Here is a 23528-nt window from a genome sequence, read left to right as displayed (position 1 = left end):
CTCCCACCTCGACCAACCACCGCCAAGCTCACAACCCATTGATAATGATGTTAATAGACTGTTAATGACAGTCTCCCCCACTACTTTACAAAAATTTTCGTCAACGCGAACTTTTTCCCCTAATGTTCGTTCCTTGACTGGAATAACTGGGAAGGGCCGATGCCAGGCTTGCTCGAGTTAACTTTCTGCCGCCACTCTACTGACCTCGTCCGCAACGTTTACATTGGCACGGCCTAGCCAGACCAGTCCACGCCTCAGGGCCAAACTGTCACCCCGTTGCGCGCGCGCCCCGCCACTTAATGCTAATGATATGCTCCGTGTGATTTACGTCCGGCCGCAGCTGTCAGCTCCGGACGTGAACGGCCGCCGGTGGGCCTGGCGACGGACGAGTCAGTTTGGTCAGTCCTGCAGACCGACCCACGGCGCAGAAACAACTCGCGCACTCTCGTCTACAGGCAGCTCCGTTAGTAGGACACAGGTCGAGAACAACCCTTCTAGTAAGAGCAACGTACCTCGGTAAGCTCTTAGATAAATTATCTGTAAAAAACTAAAGCAATCATTGACGTTGGCTCAACGTACTCTATCTTTACGAGAAGTAAAGTAAAGCAAACATTCCCGTTCGCTCAATGTACTCATAGCTTTGCTAGAAGTAATCCTGATGTGTTTGATGTTTGCTTATGTTCTAATAATTTGCCTGTTCTTTTGATTGTGAAGGTAAATGAAGATGAAAATTACATCTTCACAGCTTTCATGTACTGTTCTTTTTTTTTAAGAATTACAGTAACGTTTTCCGAAATACTAAAAACTGAATTTTATTATTAATCTTCTACGTGTTAAGCTCCATTGCAACTGTTTAGAAAACACTTGTTGTTGCGTCAGTAATTGTGAAGACTGGCATACCCCTACATAGTTTTTTTACCCTTGCTTGACGGTTCTTCGACTGCCTTCCCTACTATGTACATTTCACGGGTTCTCTTGTACAACAGGTTGAAAAGGGCTATGCAGCTGAAAACCGTTGAGTTGGTGAAAGCAAAATGAAAGAGTATTTTAATCCAACTACTGGAAGCCAGCACGGCAGTTTCATTTGGCTGTGTACCTCATTGCAACTAAAATGTTAAATATTAGATAACATCCTAGGATAATTCATATTTGAAGTGCAAAACACAAAGTTACTGATATGCCCTTTATCTCTGAGAGATATTTATTTCATTTTCTTCCTTCGTCTTTCTTCGTTTGGGTCATCTAAGGACCACGCACCAATTTCAATGCTTCCTTCTTTGTTGATCTTTCTTTTCCTCCAGGATTCACCTTTCACAATGTATCCTTTTTTCTCTCCTTGGACCATTTTGACCCTGTCTTCTTCTCCCTCCTGCCTTGGAATCCTTCCATTTACAAGACCTTCCCTCTTGGAAATCTCTCTTTCTGTTGCATTTGTTTCTTTCCCGATCTTCCCTAACTTCTTAAATCCAGGCTATTGTTGACTTCTTGTCCCAAAGATATTTAAAAATCTGTTTGGTTGACCTGTTGCTGTTCATTCTGTATAAGTGTCCAAAAAATACCAGTCGCCTCTTTCGTAGTGTCTCATTTATGTTTTCTATGTTGCGATAAACTTCTTCATTGCTTCTTAATTTCTATACCTCTGTATTTTTGGTGGTCCACGTATTTTTCGAATGATTTTTCTTTTTAGCACTTCTAGTTTGTGTAATTTGTAGCTCTGAACTAAACATTCACTTGCATAAAGACATTCTGGTTTTACTACCGTGTTGTAGTGCTGTATCTTCAAATTTTTAGACAGCCATCTTTTGTTGCAGACATTCCTAGTTATTCCATAACCTCTCTCCTTTTTATGTACTCTTTCTTTTACAGCGAATTTTTCTAAGCCATTTTCTTGAATAATTTCTCCCAAATATTTAAATTTATTTACGTTCTTTATCTGGCCAATATCTGTTTCTAGGCATCCCGGAACATTTTTTCATATTTGTCAAAAGTTTTGTTTTTTCTACAGATATTCTTAAACCTGCTTTGTTGCCTATTTCTTCTAAGAGATTGATTTATATTCCAGCATTTGTTAGGTTTTCAGAAAGAATGGCAAAGTCATCCGCAAATGCTAAACAGTGAAGTTCAATACATTTGTTTTTAGTTCCCAGTCTGATTGGTGATAGCTTCTGTTCTATTAGTTTTTGTTTCCATTCTCTTACAATTTTCCCCTAGTATGCAGTTAAAGAGGAGTGGAGACAGGCCATCACCTTGTCTTACACTTGTTTTTATGTTGAATGCCTTCGAAATTTCACCCCGAAACTTTACTTTTGATTTGGTGTCTGTGAGCGTTTCACGAATAAAGTTCGCTAATTTAGATTTGATGCCAAATTCTTTGATCGCTTTATCTAGTCTTTCCCTATGAACCAAGTCAAATGCCTTTTCAAAATCTATAAATGTTACAAGCATATCTTTGTAAACCTGTGACGAATTATGGACTTTAGGTTGAAAATCTGTTCTGAGCAAGATCTGTTCTTTCTAAATCCACTCTGATATTCTCCCAAATGGCTATCAAGTGTTGCTTCTACCTTGTTTAGTAGTATTGTTGCAAATATTTTATAACCCACTGCCAATAAATATATACCTCTGTAGTTATTTACATTTTGCTTATCACCGTTCTTATGCAAGGAATGGATGAGAGACACTTTCGAGTCTTCTGTTGTCTTTTTAGTTTACCATATTCATTCGGCAGGCCGCAGTGGCCGAGCGGTTCTAGGCGCTTCAGTCTGGAACCGCGCGACCGCTAAGGTCGCAAGTTCGAATCCTGCCTCGGGTATGGATGTGTGTGATGTCCTTAGGTTAGTTAGGTTTAATTAGTTCTAAGTTCTAGGGGACTGATGACCTCAGATGTTAAGTCCCATAGTGCTCAGAGCCATTTGAACCATATTTCTTCAAACATGAGCTGAAGGTTAGTTATGATCTTTAGTTGAGACCATTTAATACGTTCAGCTGTAATAGCCTCTCCTCCACTGGCTTTGTTGTTCTTCAGGTACTTACTGATTTTTTAATTTCTTCAGCTGAAGGTGGTGGATCTGCTTCTGTATTTTCATGGAGATCTGGAAGTTCTATCTTACAGTTTGGTTCTTCACAGTTCAATAATTTTTCATAGTACTTTCTTAGTATTTCGCAGTTCTGGCTGTTGTTTACCATTTTCATCTGTCAAGCAAGTACTTGGAGCTTCGTAGCCCTTTAGATGACTTTTAAACATATGTTGGAAATTCTGGGAGTTATTTTTTACAAAGTTGTTTTTATGTCAAGAAGCTGTGGTTTCTCAAAATATCTTGTAACAGTCTTTATTATTCTTGCTGTTTTTTCCTTTGCATTCTAAATTCATCAAGGTGTTCAGGATTCCCAGAACATTTCAATTTCTTCGACTATTTTGTTCTTTCTGTAACTGCTTCTTCACAGATTACATTCCACCAGATCTTCTTCTTCATTTTTGTTGTTCCAAACACTTTTTCGCTGCCCTGTTGATTTCGTTCGATATTTCTTCCCATTTCCCTGATTTAGTTACTTTAATTTCTTCCTGAAAACTTTTTATTACCTCTTTGGTGATGTTGAGCCTGCCTGTATTACATTTAATTAATTTTTGCTTTCGCTTTCGGTTTTTTTTTTCTTTTTTTGCGGAGAAGTTTAAAATTAAACTGAAACTTCTCTGACTAAAATTAGCCAGGTAATGATGAGAATCAAACTCCATGTATCTTGCCGGCCGCGGTGGTCTCGCGGTTCTAGGCGCTCATTCCGGAGCCGCGCGCCTGCTACGGTCGCAGGTTCGAATCCTGTATCGGGCATTGATGTGTGTGATGTCCTTAGGTTAGTTAGGTTTAAGTAGTTCTATCGTAAGTTCTAGGGGACTGATGACCACAGATGTTAAGTCCCATACTGGTCAGAGCCATTTGAACCATTTGAACCATTTGAACCCTGTATCTTGCTACTTTTAGATTCATGATTTCTTTAAAATTGCATTTAGATATAGCCACGTGATCTAACTGGAACTACCTTAGCAATGGATTCGGAGAGATCCATGTTTTTGCCTTTCTTGGTAATTTTTTGAAGAAGGCTGACACTACCTTCTACTGAAATATTCTACAAAGACTGATTAGTCTTGTGCCATTCTTCTTTCTTATTTTTTATGGGCTGGATAGTACCGTACTAGTTTTCGAAACGATTTTTCCCTCCCTATTTGCGCATTAAAATCCCCCATTAGTATAACAACATTTGAGTTTGGAATTTTTGATATTTCTTCTTCTACAAGTTCCCAGAATGCTTGTACTTTACTCATTTATTACATTTTATTATTATTATTATTATTTGGCTTTAGTTTGACGAGATAGCGTGATCCTGTTTGTTCGCACAGGGTCACTAGTTGAAAGTTTCATTTTAAAAAAAAAAAATGGAAAAATGAAAATTAACCTTAAGGAAGCATCTACCATGCCTATTGTGTGAGGCACAATGGCTACTGAGATTTTTTTTTTTTTGTTATTATGTAGTTACATCAGGGGCATATTTATAAGGAGCTATTAAAAAGTTTCCGTTCGAAGGTCGTACAGTCCAGAATCGGTATTTTGATCAGACAAAATCTTGGTGAGCATTGAGGCAATCATCCCACCGGCGCACCAAGTTGAAGATACCCGTTTGGTCAAACACCGTGAAGAAGTCCTTAACTGCCTTCTGCACATCCTTGTCCGACAGAAGTCGTGGACCCTCCAAGGCGAACGCATAATAATCGCATCGGGAGTGATGAGAACTGTTGGGAGGTTGATCGAGCGTCCCACATTTGACTTGGCGTAACATTGTGTTACAACATTTGCGATATGGGGTGGTGCTCTGTCATGAAGCAGCAACCTTGGCGCACCATTCCACGACGGTGATTTGGCAGACATGCTGCCCCGTAAACAGTCTTCACTTTCTCCCAGTGTTTGTCCTCCGGCAGGCAAGAAAAGAATAACAGCAAGTTGGTCCCATTTTCACGTACTTTGTAACAACGTCGCCATAGGTCACGTTTCCGTATTTAGCGCACGCACATCGGAAGACATGGATGCAATAATAAATAACTCCTTCCATACATGCAGGTGCTTATATGCTTGAATCGGAGTAACGCTGCATACATGTTTGCTGCAGCAACTTCCAAAACGGAAAGATTTTGTCCGTCCCTTATAATATAATTCTAAATGAAGACTGACGCTTAATATTCGTCGACGGGGATATTATTACAGGCAGAGAACAATGTAGGATTTGGGGAAGTGTCCTATGTAAAATCGCTAAGCGGTTCCCTTGTCGACCAGTCTGGTGTGACAGTTGAAGATAGCGAAACGAAAGCAGAAGTTTTAAATGTCACATTCAGGACAGAAGTCCCAAGTGACTGGAAAAGAGCGCAGGTGACTATAGTATATAAGAAGTGCAAAAAAACGGACTGCAAAATTACAGACCAATATCCCTAACTTCGGTTTGCTATAGAATCCTCGAACATACTCTCAGTTCCAATGTATGTCTGTCTTGAGTCGAACACGCTTATATACACGAATCAGCATGGTTTTAGAAAGCATAGCTCATATGAAACTCGCCCTTTTATCACATGCTATATTACGCAATATAAACGGAGGACAACAGCAGATTCCATATTTCTAGGTTTCCGGAAAGCATTTGAGTCGGTGCCCCATCGCAGACTGTTAACGAAGGTACGAACATATGGAATAAGTTGACAGATATGTGAGTGGCTCGAAGACTTCTTAACTTACAGAACGCAGTATGTTGTCCTCGACTGCGAGAGTTCACCAGAGACGATGGTACAGTCAGGAGTGCCCCAGGGAAATGTGATAGGATCGCAGTTGTTCTCTCTAAACATAAATGATTTGGAGGACAGAGTGGCCAGCAATCTGCGGTTGATTGCTGGTGATGCTGTGGTTTGTGGTAAGGTGTCGAAGTTGAATATCTGTAGGCAGATACGATTTAGACAAACTTTCCAGTTGGTGTGATGAATGGCAGATAGCCCTAAATGTGGCAAAATGTAAGCTAAAGTGGATGATTAGGAAGAAGAAACTTCAAATGTTCGGATACAGTATCACTAGGGTCCAGCTTGACACAGTCAAGTTGTTTAAATATCTGGTCGTAACGTTGCAACAAGGTATGAAATGGAACTGTGGTAGGGAAGGGGAACGATCGACTTCGATTTATTGGGAGATTTTAGGAAAGAGTGGTTCACCTGTGAAGGAGACCGCAAGTAGGACGGTGGTGCGACCTGTTCTTGAGTACTGCTCGAGAGTTTGGGATTCGTGCCAGGTCGGTCAGAGGCGGGCTGCAATATTTATTACCGGTAGTTTCGAACAATACTCAAGTATTACGAAGATACTTCGCGAACTCAAATGGGAATTCCTGGAGGGAAGGCGACTTTCTTTTCGAGAAGCATCATTGAGAAAATTTAGAGGACCGGAATTTGAAGCTCACTGCCACATGATTCTACCGCCGCCAACATATGTTCCGCTTAAGATAAGATACGAGAAATTAGGGCTCATACAGAGGCATATACAGTGCCGCTTTTCCTCGCTCTATTTGCGACTGCAACAGGAATGGAAACGACTTGTAATGATACAGGATACACTCTGCCACGCACTGTCCGATGGCGTTCGGAGTATTGTATGTAGATGTAGAAGTATGGGTAAGGAGATCGGCGTTATTCTTTCAATGAAACCGTCACAGTATTCGACTTAAATAATTTAGGGTAACCACAGAGAACCTAAATCTTTGCGGCCAGACTGGGATTTGAACTGCCATCCTTCCAAATAATGATCCATTTTTCCACCACTGTGCCAGCTTTTCCGATATTATGCTTCTATTAAAACGTGTAGTAACATTGGTAATCCGCAGAACGGATAGTTGCTGGCTGATAGAGCTTACAAAAATCCACCATACTTCTTGTTAAGAGGGTTGCCCAGAAAGTAATGCACTGCATTTTTTTTTTTTTTCAGTCGAAACCAATGCTACGAATGCGAAACGTTACGTATGTACACTCCTGGAAATTGAAATAAGAACACCGTGAATTCATTGTCCCAGGAAGGGGAAACTTTATTGACACATTCCTGGGGTCAGATACATCACATGATCACACTGACACAACCACAGGCACATAGACACAGGCAACAGAGCATGCACAATGTCGGCACTAGTACAGTGTATATCCACCTTTCGCAGCAATGCAGGCTGCTATTCTCCAATGGAGACGATCGTAGAGATGCTGGATGCAGTCCTGTGGAACGGCTTGCCATGCCATTTCCACCTGGCGCCTCAGTTGGACAAGCGTTCGTGCTGGACGTGCAGACCGCGTGAGACGACGCTTCATCCAGTCCCAAACATGCTCAATGGGGGACAGATCCGGAGATCTTGCTGGCCAGGGTAGTTGACTTCCACCTTCTAGAGCACGTTGGGTGGCACGGGATACATGCGGACGTGCATTGTCCTGTTGGAACAGCAAGTTCCCTTGCCGGTCTAGGAATGGTAGAACGATGGGTTCGATGACGGTTTGGATGTACCGTGCACTATTCAGTGTCCCCTCGACGATCACCAGTGGTGTACGGCCAGTGTAGGAGATCGCTCCCCATACCATGATGCCGGGTGTTGGCCCTGTGTGCCTCGGTCGTATGCAGTCCTGATTGTGGCGCTCACCTGCACGGCGCCAAACACGCATACGACCATCATTGGCACCAAGGCAGAAGCGACTCTCATCGCTGAAGACGACACGTCTCCATTCGTCCCACCATTCGCGCCTGTCGCGACACCACTGGAGGCGGGCTGCACGATGTTGGGGCGTGAGCGGAAGACGGCCTAACGGTGTGCGGGACCGTAGCCCAGCTTCATGGAGACGGTTGCGAATGGTCCTCGCCGATACCCCAGGAGCAACAGTGTCCCTAATTTGCTGGGAAGTGGCGGTGCGGTCCCCTACGGCACTGCGTAGGATCCTACGGTCATGGCGTGCATCCGTGCGTCGCTGCGGTCCGGTCCCAGGTCGACGGGCACGTGCACCTTCCGCCGACCACTGGCGACAACATCGATGTACTGTGGAGACCTCACGCCCCACGTGTTGAGCAATTCGGCGGTACGTCCACCCGGCCTCCCGCATGCCCACTATACTCCCTCGCTCAAAGTCCGTCAACTGCACATACGGTTCACGTCCACGCTGTCGCGGCATGCTACCAGTGTTAAAGACTGCGATGGAGCTCCGTATGCCACGGCAAACTGGCTGACACTGACGGCGGCGGTGCACAAATGCTGCGCAGCTAGCGCCATTCGACGGCCAACACCGCGGTTCCTGGTGTGTCCGCTGTGCCGTGCGTGTGATCATTGCTTGTACAGCCCTTTCGCAGTGTCCGGAGCAAGTATGGTGGGTCTGACACACCGGTGTCAATGTGTTCTTTTTTCCATTTCCAGGAGTGTATATTTGATGCCTCCTGAGTGAGCGCGCCATGTTTACGTCACTTCCGATAGGCTCCAATGGCTCTGAGCACTATGGGACTCAACTGCTGAGGTCATTAGTCCCCTAGAACTTAGCACTAGTTAAACCTAACGAACCTAAGGACATCACAAACATCCATGCCCGAGGCAGGATTCTAACCTGCGACCGTAGCGGTCTCGCGGTTCCAGACTGCAGCGCCTTTAACCGCACGGCAACTTCGGCCGGCACTTCCGATAGATAGCGTAGCTGAAGGACAGTTTCAAAATGGCGTCTGTAGGTGATGTACGCTGCAAGAAATATTCTGTCACTGAATTTCTCGCTGAAGAGAAACAAAACGCTCGTGCTAAGTCTATGGATCATCTGCTGTCGACAGAAGTATAGTTAGTCGCTGCACACGGAGAGTGACATCATCAGAAGGAGCTCCACGATTTGCATCGGTCGGGGAGACCATCCACAGCCGTCACACCTGACACCCCTGACCTAGTCTCTCGGCCTTCCACTCGTTTGGGCCATCAGAGGAAGCCATTCGTTTAGAATTTTGAGGACGAGGAGAAGGTGATTCACACAGTGAAGAACTGTCTCCGCATCCAGAACAAGTATAGGTACTGACAGGGCATACACGCTCTTGTTTCGCGCTGGAGGAAGGTCATAGAACGGGGTGGAGACTACGTGAAAAAATAGGGCGTGTAGATAAAACACAGTTCTTTCGGGACTGTAATTTTCATTATGTTCAATAAAGAATTGTTGAAGAAAAGAAATGCGGTGCACTACTTTCAGGGCAACCCTCGTACCAGGTGAAATTTAAAGAAATAATAATAATAATGCAAGTTTTTGAGAAGCGATATACTAGTAAGGAACAACAATGTGATTCCGTTTCTCCCTTTACAGCACATATTTATGTACACTCCAATATAAAAACTAAACGACGCACCACGAAGTAATAATTCGAATGGGGATGGGTGCACCCGACTGCAAATTGTTGCTCATGTCGGCACGAATGACTCCTGCCGTCTGGGTTCAGAGGTCATCCTCAGTTCGTACAGGCGGTTGGCGGAATTGGTGAAGGCGGAAAGCATCGCTCGCGGGGTGGAATCTGAGCTAACTATTTGTAGTATCGTTCCCAGAACCGATCGCGGTCCTCTGGTTTGGAGCCGAGTGGAAGGCTTAAAACAGAGGCTCAGACGATTCTGCGGAGATCTGGGGTGCAAATTTCTCGACCTCCACTATCGGGTGGAGAAATGTAGGGTCCCCCTGAATAGGTCAGGCGTGCACTACACGCCGGAAGCGGCTACAAGGGTAGCGGAGTACGTGTGGAGTGCACATGTGGATTTTTTAGGTTAGAGAATTCCCTCCCTAGGCCCGACAAGACGCCTCCTGAGACGCGGCAAGGTAGGAGTAGGCAAAATGCAACAGGGAATAACAATATTAATGTGTTAATAGTAAACTGCAGGAGCGTCTATAGAGAGGTCCCAGAACTGCTCTCATTAATAAACGGTCGCAACGCCCATATAGTACTAGGGACAAAAAGTTGGCTGAAACCAGATGTAAACAGTAATGAAATCCTAAACTCAGATTGGAATGTATACCGCAGAGACAGGCTGGACAGTGAAGGGGGAGGCGTGTTTATAGCGATAAGAAGTGCAATAGTATCGAAGGAAATTGACGGAGATCCGAAATGTGAAATGATTTGGGTGAAGGTCACGGTTAAAGCAGACTCAGACATGGTAATTGGATGTCTCTATAGGCCCCCTGGCTCAGCAGCTGTTGTGGCTGAGCACCTGAAGGATGATTTGGAAAATATTTCGAGTAGATTTCCCCACCATGTTATAGTTCTGGGTGGAGATTTTAATTTGCCGGATATAGACTGGAAGGCTCAAACGTTCATAACGGGTGGCAGGGACAAAGAATCCAGTGAAATTTTTTTAAGTGCTTTATCTGAAAACTACCTTGAGCAGTTAAACAGGGAACCGACTCGTGGCGATAACATATTAGACCTTCTGGTGACAAACAGACCCGAGCTATTTGAAACAGTTAACGCAGAACAGGGAATCAGCGATCATGAAGCGGTTACGGCATCGATTTCAGCCGTAAATAGAAATATTAAAAAAAGGTAGGAAGATTTTTCTGTTTAGCAAAAGTAACAAAAAGCAGATTACAGAGTACCTGACGGCTCAACACAAAAGTTTTGTCTCAAGTATAGATAGTGTTGAGGATCAGTGGACAAAGTTCAAAACCATCGTACAATATGCGTTAGATGAGTATGTGCCAAGCAAGATCGTAAGAGATGGAAAAGAGCCACCGTGGTACAACAACCGAGTTAGAAAACTGCTGCGGAAGCAAAGGGAACTTCACAGCAAACATAAACATAGCCTAAGCCTTGCAGACAAACAAAAATTACGCGAAGCGAAATGTAGTGTGAGGAGGGCTATGCGTGAGGCGTTCAATGACTTCGAAAGTAAAGTTCTATGTACTGACTTGGCAGAAAATCCTAATAAATTTTGGTCTTATGTCAAAGCGGTAGGTGGATCAAAACAAAATGTCCAGATACTCTGTGACCAAAATGGTACTGAAACAGAGGATGACAGACTAAAGGCCGAAATACTAAATGTCTTTTTCCAAAGCTGTTTCACAGAGAAAGAGTGCACTGTAGTTCCTTCTCTAGATTGTCGCACAGATGACAGAATGGTAGATATCGAAATAGACGACAGAGGGATAGAGAAACAATTAAAATCGCTCAAAAGAGGAAAGGCCGCTGTTCCTGATGGGATACCAGTTCGATTTTACACAGAGTACGCGAAGGAACTTGCCCCCCTTCTTGCAGCGGTGTACCGTAGGTCTCTAGAAGAGCGTAGCGTTCCAAAGGATTGGAAAAGGGCACAGGTCATCCCAGTTTTCAAGAAGGGACGTCGAACAGATGTGCAGAACTATAGACCTATATCTCTAACGTCGATCAGTTGTAGAATTTTGGAACACGTATTATGTTCGAGTATAATGACTTTTCTGGAGACTAGAAGTCTACTCTGTAGGAATCAGCATGGGTTTCGAAAAAGACGGTCGTGCGAAACCCAGCTCACGCTATTCGTCCACGAGACTCAGAGGGCCATTGACACGGGTTCACAGGTAGATGCTGTGTTTCTTGACTTCCGCAAGGCTTTCGATACAGTTCCCCACAGTCGTTTAATGAACAATGTAAGAGCATAAGGACTATCAGACCAATTGTATGATTGGATTGAAGAGTTCCTAGATAACAGAACGCAGCATGTCATTCTCAATGGAGAGAAGTCTTCCGAAGTACGAGTGATTTCAGGTGTGCCGCAGGGTAGTGTCATAGGATCGTTGCTATTCACAATATACATAAATGACCTCGTGGATGACATCGGAAGTTCACTGAGGCTTTTTTCAGATGATGCTGTGGTGTATCGAGAGGTTGTAACAATGGAAAATTGTACTGAAATGCAGGAGGATCTGCAGCGAATTGACGCATGGTGCAGGGAATGGCAATTGAATATCAATGTAGACAAGTGTAATGTGCTGCGAATACATAGAAAGATAGATCCCTTATCATTTAGCAACAAAATAGCAGGTCAGCAACTGGAAGCAGTTAATTCCATAAATTATCTGGGAGTACACATTAGGAGTAATTTAAAATGGAATAATCATATAAAGTTGATCGTCGGTAAAGCAGATGCCAGACTGAGATTCATTGGAAGAATCCTAAGGAAATGCAATCCGAAAACAAAGGAAGTAGGTTACAGTACGCTTGTTCGCCCAATGCTTGAATACTGCTCAGCAGTGTGGGATCCGTACCAGATAGGGTTGATAGAAGAGATAAAGAAGATCCAACGGAGAGCAGCGCGCTTCGTTACATGATCATTTAGTAATCGCGAAAGCGTTACGGAGATGATAGATAAACTCCAGTGGAAGACTCTGCGGGAGAGACGCTCAGTAGCTCGGTACGGGCTTTTGTTAAAGTTTCGAGAACATACCTTCACCGAAGAGTCAAGCAGTATATTGCTCCCTCCTACTTATATCTCGCGAAGAGACCATGAGCATAAAATCAGAGAGATTAGAGCCCACACAGAAGCATACCGACAATCCTTCTTTCCACGAACGATACGAGACTGGAATAGAAGGGAGAACCGATAGAGGTACTCACGGTACCCTCCGCCACACACCGTCAGGTGGCTTGCGGAGTATGGATGTAGATGTAGATGTAGAAATCGGTAGATGTATATGTATGCAGTGATGGGAACAGCCGAATGAACACAATCGACTCAGTCGGACGTTGGAAAACAGCCGACTCGTTCAGCAGTAGTTTTTTGTATCGGGTGAATCTACTATTCAGTCGTTTCTTTCACGTAAAACCAGTCTCTGGAAGCAACCGAATGAGAACGGTCGACACGATCCTGTGCTGTTCTGCGTACCGAGTAATTCACTCTTTCATTTGAAGTGAAACGAGTCTTGAGTTGCTCTGTGAGTTGAAGCACGTATTCATTCGTTCATTCAACTATTTAGTGGTTTTTCTTGTTGCTCTCAAACTTCAGCTGTTTTTTTTATCAACAACTAGACAAACACTAGTCGCATTTCATTTACATCCGTTTCCAATAGGAAACGAGCTACTAGACAGTTAATTTCGAGGGTGTTTTTACTCATTAGTGTTTTGATGTTAGTTGGCAAGGGAGTCCGCATTTTTTCGTATTTTTCCCACCGTTTATTTTGGTGTGGAGTATACTTAAAAGATGCCAACTCGAGGTGGTTAAGATCTATGTCGCCTTCTGGGTGTTCGCTGCAATTGGGAGAGTCTGTGACTCGGATGCTACAGACGGTTGCAGGGAAACATGCTTGTCACAACCTTATTTGAATAATTAATGTTACTCGTCCTCGCAGTTTCGTTAGGACAGAGCGCTGGACTGAAGCGAACGAGAAGAACTTTTCCCTCCTGCGATATTCGCCACTGATGTTCCCATTGCTCGTAGCCTCTTTTCTTGAAACGTGCAGAAAGTCGGAAAATGGGAGCTCCCCCCCCCCCTCCCCTTTTGATTCTGCCTTCCGTAAGGCCATATGTTACTTCACTGACCCGAATATATGAGCGCCCCTTAAGTTACTCTACATGGTGGTTATTTTTGGTTTCATTAATTCCACTGGCCTACAATAATCCGAAATGAATATATATTTCATTGAGACTTGTTTTGTGATACTCGGCTAGAAAGATACTCCTATTCATAACGCTACAATGAAAGCGTACAAAAAAAGCTGTTACGTAGTGTAGCACTGAGGGAAGACGGGCAGGCAAGCGAGACTCTTTTAGCCAGCTCGGTTTGGGCACAGCTTGGCTCGGAAGTGATTAAAACAGCTTGCCCATTCTATCGACAGAGTGCTGTGGCTTGTCTTTCCGGATAACAGGCAAGCAAGGGCAGGTTAAATGTGGAACGTGTACACCTCTGGTCCGCTTCGTCTACCAAGTTGACAGCGGTGTTAACAATGTTCCTACTGTCTTGAAGAAGCATATACTTTCGTGTCTGTACGTTGGTGGCATCCAGAAATCGCACAGTGGGCAGCCCCCCCTCCGTCCCAACCTTCGCTCTTTTTGCAGGTCGACTGAGCACTTGCTGGCAAACTGCAGTAAGCGCAGGCCGGCGCAACTTCGCGAAGCGAGCCAGCCGCTGCCCCCAGTAGGCACACAGCCGCGCTGCGGTGCTCTGGCTGACGCGGCTGACACTGCTACAGCTCCTTCGTAACAGGCCGAATCGTCCGCCATTTTTCCCAAATCTGAGGATTCGGCAATGTTTCCCTTGTGGGTGGTTAACCTACTCACGAACTTTTTACAATATTTCCTATAATAAATATGACATTGCATGTACTGAACAGTAACTGATGTGTATAGAGATATTTAGAACGACCTTTTGATATAACAGAAAAGTTCAAACATAATATTACACAGCTATAGAAGTGTAGGTTCGAAACTTGCATGGTAGTTTGAAAATATTAAATTTAAGGAATTCGGCATCAATGTCTTTAAATATGAGTGTTGTGCAATAACAACATGTGCCTATTTTTTATCCATAAGTACATAATTTAAGAAATGCGCATTTTTTTAAAGGAGGGAAAGTATAGTTTCTGTTACAATGAAAAGACCTTTTGTTACCCACTAGATTAGCCGAGAGTGCTAACGCGCTGCTTCCTGGACTCGGGTAGGCGTGCCGTCCCCGGATCGAATCCAGCGGATTAATGACGAGAGCCGGTGTGCCGGCCAGCCTGGATGTGGTTTTTAGGCTGTTTTCCACATTATAATAGGTGAATACCGGACTGGTCCCCATGTCCCGCCTCAGTTACACGCTTCGCAGACATCTGAAAAACGTTCGCACTATTTCATGATTTACACTGGATCCAGACAGCTGGGGTACACCAATTCCTTCCTGGAGGGTATGGGATGGCGACAGGAAGGGCATCCGGTTAGCCCTTAAAATTAACCATGCCAAATCCGACCTTAATCATGCCGTCGCTGCGCAAAATGTGGGACAAAGGCACTAGCAAAAGAAGAAGAAGAGTTTTTGTTAATAGTTTCATCTATAATTTAAGCAGCATTCACTTTGAGTTCTTCATGATTTATTTGTTGTATTGAGGTAAAAACTTTATTCTTTGAAGATTATGTTACTTGTGCAGGTTCCTTCGCAATGAGCGATCCACCATACAAATATCTTAATCATCACTTATCTTACCATACTTCTATAAGAAACGGGGTTTTGTCTAGTTTGTGTAGGCGTGTTTGTGATAATGACTTATAAATACATCACAAGTACTCCTCACCATTTTGCCAATTGCTAAAATATCCCTGGAATCTAAGAATTTTGAGACAAACAGCTTCAGTATAGCTTTCGAATGGGGAAGAAACGCAATTGTATAAAATTCGTATCATCTTTAAAACTACTTTTATTAACGTATATACATAGAAGAGCCAAAGAAATTGTAGGGTCCCCGCAAGCACGCAGAAATGCCGCAACACGACGTGGCATGGACTCGACTAATGTTGAAGTAGTGCTGGAGGGAACTGAAAACATGAATCCTGCACAGCTATACATAAATACAGCACGTTCAAGGTATCTCAGATATCTTCAACAATGTTCATGTCTGGGGAGTCTGGTGGACAGCGGAAATGTTTAAACTCCGAAGAGTGTTCCTGTGTTCCTGGAGCCAGTCTGTAGCAATTCTGGACGGGTGGGGTGTCGCATTGTTCTGTTGGAACCCCCATTGGACATCAATGGCTGCAGATAATCAGACATTTGATAAATAACGTGATATGGACTGAAGAATCTAGCTTCACTCGTGAGGGTATTTTCAGCCTCAACGACAGCCATTATTGGTCGGAACACAACCCACATGCAACCGATGAAGGGGGTTTCCAGGCATGCTTTGGCATAAACCTGTGGGCTGGAAGCGCGGGAGGATGCTTTTTGGCTCTTACGTATTGTTGGACTAGTTGACTGTGACCCTGAGTCATATGTGTCCTTGCAATACTTTGTCTGACGCATTAGAAAACGTTCCATTGGTGTTTGGTGACAGCTGGGGTTTCAGTATGATAATGCGCTGTCACAATTTGGAAGGAATGAGCGTTACTCTTTAAATGAATGGTATCCAAGGAAATGGATGGTTGCGGTGGTCCAATGTTCTGGTCTCCATGTTCCCTGGGATCTTCAATCACTAGATTTTTATTTGCTGGGACACTTAAAGGAAAAAGTTTATAGTACCCCAGCCATGGATGTACACTGCCTAACAGCTCGTGTGCATGTTAGTGTGTTGCATAGGGTCCAGCAGAGTATAATGTTTGTAAACGCAGGGTGGCCGCTTTGAACATCATCTCTAAAGCGAACGTTGCTCGTGCTTGTACTTACTGGATCTGTAAATATAAGCGTGGACGTCAAACATACAGAATGGAATTGTTGTGCGTAGCATACATCTACATCTGCATTCATACTCCGCAAGCCACTCAACGGTGTGTGGCGGAGGGCACTTTACGTGCCACTGTCATTACCTTCCTGTTCCTTTCGCGTGTGGTTAGCGGGACGAACGACTGCCGGAAAGCCTCCGTGCGCGCTCGAATCTCTCTAATTTTACATTCGTGATCTCCTCGGGAGGTATAAGTAGGGGCAAGCAATATATTCGATATCTCATCCAGAAACGCACCCTCTCGAAACCTGGACAGCAAGCTACACCGCGATGCAGAGCGCCTCTCTTCCAGAGTCTGCCACTTGAGTTTGCTAAACATCTCCGTGACCTTATCACGCTTACCAAATAACTCTGTGACGAAACGCACCGCTCTTCTTTGGATCTTCTCTACCTCCTCTGTCAACCCGACCTGGTACGGATCCCACACTGATGAGCAATACTCAAGTATAGGTCGAACGAGTGTTTTGTAAGCAACCTCCTTTGTTGATGGACTACATTTTCTAAGGACTCTCCCAATGAATCTCAACCTGGCACCCGCCTTGCCAACAATTAATTTTATATGATCATTCCACTTCAAATCGTTCCGTACGCATACTCCCAGATATTTTACAGAACTAACTGCTACCAGTGTTTGTTCCGCTATCATATAATCATACAATAAAGGATCCTTCTTTCTATGTATTCGAAATACATTACATTTGTCTATGTTAATGGTCAGTTGACACTCCCTGCACCAAGTGCCTATCCGCTGCAGATCTTCCTGTATTTCGCTGCAATTTTCTAATGCTGCAACTTCTCTGTATACTACATCATCATCCGCGAAAAGCCGCATGGAACTTCTGACACTATCTACTAGGTCATTTATATATATTGTGAAAAGCAATGGTCCCATAACACTCTCCTGTGGCACGCCAGAGATTACTTTAACGTCTGTAGACGTCTCTCCATTAAAAACAACATGCTGTGTTCTGTTTGCTAAAAACTCTTCAATCCAGCCACACAGCTGGTATGATATTCTGTAGGCTCTTACTTTGTTTATCAGGCGACAGTGCGGAACTGTATCGAACGCCTTCCGGAAGTCAAGGAAACTGGCATCTACCTGGGAGACTGTATCTAATATTTTCTGGGTCTCATGAACAAATAAAGCGAGTTGGATGCCACATGATCGCTGTTTCCGGAATACATGTTGATTCCTACAGAGTAGATTCTGGGTTTCCAGAAATGACACGATACGCGAGCAAAAAACATGTTCTAAAATTCTGCAACAGATCGATGTCAGAGATATAGGTCTATAGTTTTGCGCATCTGCTCGACGACCCTTCTTGAAGACTGGGACTACCTGTGCCCTTTTCCAATCATTTGGAACCTTCCGTTCCTCTACAGACTTGCGGTATACGGCTGTTAGAAGGGGGGCAAGTTCCTTCGCGTACTCTGTGTAGAATCGAATTGGTATCCCGTCAGGTCCAGTGGACTTTCCTCTGTTGAATAATTTCAGTTGCTTTTCTATTCCTTGGACACTTATCTCGATGTCAGCCATTTTTTCCTTTGTGCGTGGGTTTGGAGAAGGAACTGCAGTGCGGTCTTCCTCTGTGAAACAGCTTTGGAAGAAGGTGTTAAGTATTTCAGCTTTACGCATGTCATCCTCTGTTTCAATGCCATCATCATCCCAGAGTGTCTGGATATGCTGTTCCAAGCCACTTACTGATTTAACGTAAGACCAGAACTTCCTAGGATTTTCTGTCAAGTCGGTACATAGAATTTTACTTTCTAATTCACTGAACGCTTCACGCATAGCCCTCCTTACGCTAACTTTAACATCGTTTAGCTTCTGTTTGTCTAAGAGGTTTTGGCTGCAGTGAAGCTCTCTTTGCTTTCGCATAATGTGCAATCTTATTTAGTCTACCTGTTGAATAGAAACTGTATCCACTATTATTTTCTGTTCGCTTTATGTCATGGACGAAACAAGGTGGTCGTTTATGTCTGTCAGAAGTACATGTTACGTCTTAATATTCAAATAAAGGTAATGTAGCACAGGATACCGCACTGTGAAGGTGTAAATGTTTGATGCTTTAACTGGCAAAAAAATATATATATAAAAGAAAGATTAGCACCAACGCGACTGGAGTATCGGAGACTGCATATCCATTCCTTATACCAATGCCTCGTCTAACCATTTTTTTTATGTATGAGTTATCAAAGGAGAGAAGGTTTACCTGTCGGGCTGGTCGCATACTACACTTTTTTTGTGCGTTGGGGAGGCATAGATGGAAGGGCAGAGGGGGCAGAGTCCTGTCCACAATGTCCCCCTCGCTGTGAAGGTATTAGGAATGCTGAGGGGAAGCAATGGTAGGAAAGTCCTTTTATTTTTTTCGTGTGTGTGTGTGTGTGTGTGTGTGTGTGCGTGTGTGTGTGTGTGTGTGTGTGCGGTCGCGCTTCGTACACGATGCAGAAGAGTCCGCCGCTACTCTCCTTGCATTTCACCATCCAGGCAAGTCTTCAGACATTTCGTATGTTATTCCACCGATTGTTAATCGTTTTCTTGTCAGCTCAGTCAGTGGGTATCTTCTCCTACCCGTTGATGATCCAGATGCGGGGAGGGTCGCGTGTGGCACTCCCTAAGTGATTAGAAAAATGTTGCCTATATTTTGGGTTCCGTACAATCGTGCAGTGTAGGTAGATCAAAAAGTCCAATACATCTTTAACGTCCGCGGTGAAATAAATATTGCATCGCGTGCCCACGGAGCGCGGAAACACTGTTCATCCGGAAAAAGTGCTTCAGTCTGCAACCGCGTGACCACTACAGTCGCAGGTTCGAATCCTGCCTCGGGCATGGATGTGTGTGATGTCCTTAGCTTAGTTAGGTTTAAGTAGTTCTAAGTTCTAGGGGACTGATGACCTCAGCTGGTAAATCCCATAGTGCTCAGAGCCATTTGAACCGGAAAAATTAGAAGCGGAGATGTGATACGTTCTGGGGTACCCGTAGCAAATACGACATAATTTGTTGCACCAAGTGCCATACGTATTCTACCGCGCCAAATCGAAGACGGTGCTCGTCTGTGATTGGTACTCCGCAGTCTGCACAAGGAGGCGAGTCCGCCATATTTGTCTCGTGGAGGGGTGACCGGATTGTCTGTTTACCATTGACTGTGATATACCATGCTGATTGGACGTCTGCATCTACCGGTGCAACCGCCACACCACCTTCCTTGGCCTCCACGACGTTTGGTTGACGCCTCTGCTGTAGGACGCGATATATCTCCCGTGCCGTCGCCCGTTTCGTCCATGCTACTGCGATACGAGCATAATTGTGTCGAATGTAAACATTCCGGAAGTACTGGAAAGTTGGGGTACGTCCTGCGTCATCAGTGGGCGCGCAATGGTGGTCGGAACTAAGGACTCCAGCAGCAAATCCCTCAAATTTTCCGGGCAGTTTGATGTGCGAGCTGACAAACAGGGCCACCGCTCTGTCGTGGACATGGACCAGGCCAAGGCCTCACCTTTCTAGGGGGACGGGTCAGCCACTAGTAACTGACTTTGAAGAACATGCCTGTACTGACGTAAGCTCCAAATGCCGCTAATATACGTCGAGACATCAGCAACGATACTGGAAGGACACGCACTATGTGCGGAAGGCGCGATGCTCGGTAAACATTAACGAAATATGTCCTTTGAAGAATGTTGAGGGTCCGCAGACGAAAGTTGAAAATCTGGACCCGAATTAGTTGTAATGAACGGCGATAATTAAGGGCCGCAATGTGCCGTAAGTCCTCGTGAAACTCTCCTCCGAGACATCTGGCAGTGCCACTAAGCTGTAGGGGGTCGACACACGCAGGGGTCATCCCGTCTCCTATGCTCATGCCGATCGATTTGGTGATGTTCAGGTTGAGACAGCTGCCTGAAGCCACACCGTATGTGGTAATCCATTCTAGTGCGCTCGTTATATTGTCGCGATTGCGTAGCATGAGAATCAGGTCGTCTGCATATGCTGTAGAGCGAAATTGGTGAGTCGTTGACGGAGGCCGCAGAGGGGCGGTTCCAGGGCCAGAGCATAGAGTAAGATCGACAGGGGGCAGCCTTGACGCACCGATCTGTAAATCTGGAAGGACTGCGTGAGACTTCCATTTACGAGCACCTTGGAGGTCACGACGTCTCTGAGTTGTTGTGGGTACTGCATGTCTGAGGGAACGGAGGTCAGGTTCGCGTGCTCCACACAATCAAAAGGTTGGCTAAAATGTAGTGATTCCATCGCTCCCGGGATTCGGCGTGCCTCGCTAGTGCGATTTTGTCACGGTATAAGTGCCGTCTGGATATTATTGACACCTCATAAGGAAGCCTGATCTGGTGAGATGACGTGAGGCAGGGTCGGTCCTATACGGTTTGCTGACAGTCTGGTGGATATGTCGCAGCTGACGAGGGTCAACGGGCGGTAATCACGTTTCCGAGCGCCACCTGTCGGTTTGTGAACCGGTATAGCCATTCCTTCTATGAAGGCTGGTCGGAGCGGCACCGCGGGGGACATAACCTCCCGACAGATGTCTGTCAACTTCGGAGCCAGTAAATAGTGAAAAGTTCTATAAAACACCACAGGGGCCCGTCGGGGCCAGGGGACTTGTTCGCCGCTCCTTTACCTATGTCGTCGATAACTTCGTCTTCCGTAATTTCGATGAATAATTCAGTTTGTAAGTCCTGTGGAACTGTCAATCGTGAGACACCTGTCACCGGCGTCGAATCGGAACATTGAGCAAAATAAAGTCGTCCGTAATTATCGAAGAAGGTTGTGCCAATACCGCGTTGTGTGGCGTGGCGGAAACCGTCTGCAGTGGTGACGGCCTGTATCACCACCCATCTTCGCAGTTTACATTCACGAATGGCGTGATACGTGGTGGGTCGTTACGTTGCTAGCCTAGCCTGTCACGTGTTCGTGCTCGGACAATCATCCCGACGAAGTGTCGGCGCGTATTGGGTACGATCTGCGCCTTCGTACGCTGTACTTTCATTTGTCGTTCCTGTGTGGGTGGCAAGAAGGCACATTCGCGAAAGACGGTGAATAAAAATCGAGAGTGTGCCGCTTCCAAGCAGCGGTCTTCCGACTATACGTAATCAAGGTTCTCCGTAGGCTGGCTTGGCGCAGTTTAACCACCAACTGACGGATGTAGGGTACGTTGGGAAGCGGCAGACGCACGAACTCCACGCGTCCTTGATGGCGCGCCGACTATCTGGGAAGCGAGATGAGCAAGGTTTAGCGACCAGGGATGTCGGGTGACGTCACACATGTAGGCCTCGTGATCTCGAAAGGCTACTGGCTGCACCTCCGCGTCGCTCACTGTTGCCGAGAGAGAGAACGGGAGCCGTAACAAATATCAATGCTACTAGACGAGTGACTCATAAAATGAGTGAATCCCGGTCGATTTCTTTGGACATGTTCCCATGTATCAACCAGATAGACAGCGCCAATGAGTGTTCCAAGTCTGGGTGGCGTGGCAGCTGATCTTTAGGTGCCTGGGTGCTACTGAAGTTGCCTGCAAACACCAAGTCGTCGCGCCTGCCCTAAAAAAAAGCGGTGCTACTCCTTCTGCGAAGAAGAGCTATCGGTCGCGACGGCGATTCGAAGCTCTAGGGGCGTACGCATTGACAAACTGGACCCCTAGCACCGTTGCGGCCATTCCTCTAGCACCGGGAAGACATCGTACTTCGTCCGCCTCGAGTCCCTCCCTGAGGAGAACTGTGACGCCAAAGTTAGTTGGTGATTGGTTGGTTTGGGGGATTAAAGGGACCAGACTGCTACGGTCATCGGTCCAGTTAGTTGGTGAGGCGTAGGACACATACCCGGGTAATCGTCAACGAAGATCTCTTGGGAATAGTCGATGTCAACGTCTGCTGCACTGAGCATGTGTTGGAGCAGCGACAAATTCGGACGTGTCTGAATGGTGTTAACATTGATGGTCGCTAAGCGATAGGTCTGTATATCGTCTCCTGCAATGTGGGCCGCCGTCAGCTTCGCTGTACATGTTGTGGTCTGTCATCTGTAGGATGCTTCCACGTCGTCATCTACTGCTATTCGGGAGGGGCCGAAGTGTCTGAGACTCCTCATCCACCACAGCGGGCATAGGATCGTCTTTGGTGTCATCCGCCCAAGGTCCGTAAGTTAACCGTGGCTGCAGTAGGAAACTTGTGAGCTGAGTGACCAAGGGTGAATCTGCAGTTGTTTCTGGCTGTGTACCGGTGGTTGGCGCTGTGCATGTGATCTGTTTGTCCGAGAGAGTGGAAACGTGTGTGTAGTAGTCAGGGAAAGCAACAGATGAAGACGACCTGCGTCATCTATTTTTCCCGTCTCGTCGGCCGTTCCTTGGTCACCTGTCGAAGGCGTCCGCAGGAGTAAATCACCTAAGGGTGTACGACGTCGGTTTTTATGTTTCCTCGGTGACCTCTGTTTGCGGACTTGGGTTTCTGTGCCCGAAAGAGCTTGAGGTTTCCGTACCGTCTCCACCACAGGGGGAAAAGCAGAGATCGGTGCAACCCTAGCGTCGATTTCCATTCCTTCGTCCGAATCTCTCTGTTTAGTCTATGTGCGGCTTTCTGCAATCTCTGTCAACTTTGCAAATGGTGTCACCGAACCCTAGACGTGCTGCGGGTGTGCAGTCTAACGTTCCCTCTCTTCCAGGTGGTCTTCCGTCTGCCATGACGGTCGTCCGTGTCACCCTTGCGGAGCTGAGGGGAGAGGGCCATTATCGTAAGGGGTTGCGACGTGTCACCTAATGAGGTTTGTGTAACCCCGACGTTGAATACACACCGAGCGTACATGATACACTTGGCCGCAGTCAGAACAAGTACGAGGCTGTCCATCGTATAGCCGGCCGCGGTGGTCTCGCGGTTCTAGGCGCGCAGTCCGGAACCGTGCGACTGCTACGGTCGCAGGTTCGAATCCTGCCTCGGGCATGGATGTGTGTGATGTCCTTAGGTTAGTTAGGTATAAGTCGTTCTAAGTTCTAGGGGACTTATGACCACAGCAGTTGAGTCCCATAGTGCTCAGAGCCATTTGAACCATTTGTCCATCGTATATCACGATTGCTCGACATCCATATTTGACTAGGTCTGATTGCAC

The 23528-nt window shown here is 45.5% G+C and overlaps 1 protein-coding gene across 1 annotated transcript in view; it reads left to right on the top strand.

Moving 5' to 3' along the window:
• The first annotated feature begins 401 nt into the window (after positions 1 to 401).
• LOC126203407 (fatty acyl-CoA reductase 1-like) overlaps positions 402 to 23528 on the top strand; it is a 131797-nt gene continuing 108670 nt past the window's right edge. Inside the window, exon 1 of the mRNA XM_049937711.1 lies at positions 402 to 516. The gene's annotated coding sequence lies outside the window, so the exon portion shown is untranslated. The remainder of the gene's footprint in view (positions 517 to 23528) is intronic.

This window comes from Schistocerca nitens, chromosome 9 (assembly GCF_023898315.1).
Source record: "Schistocerca nitens isolate TAMUIC-IGC-003100 chromosome 9, iqSchNite1.1, whole genome shotgun sequence".
In the NCBI taxonomy this organism is placed as follows: domain Eukaryota; kingdom Metazoa; phylum Arthropoda; class Insecta; order Orthoptera; family Acrididae; genus Schistocerca; species Schistocerca nitens.
This window is presented reverse-complemented; position numbering and strand designations above follow the sequence as displayed.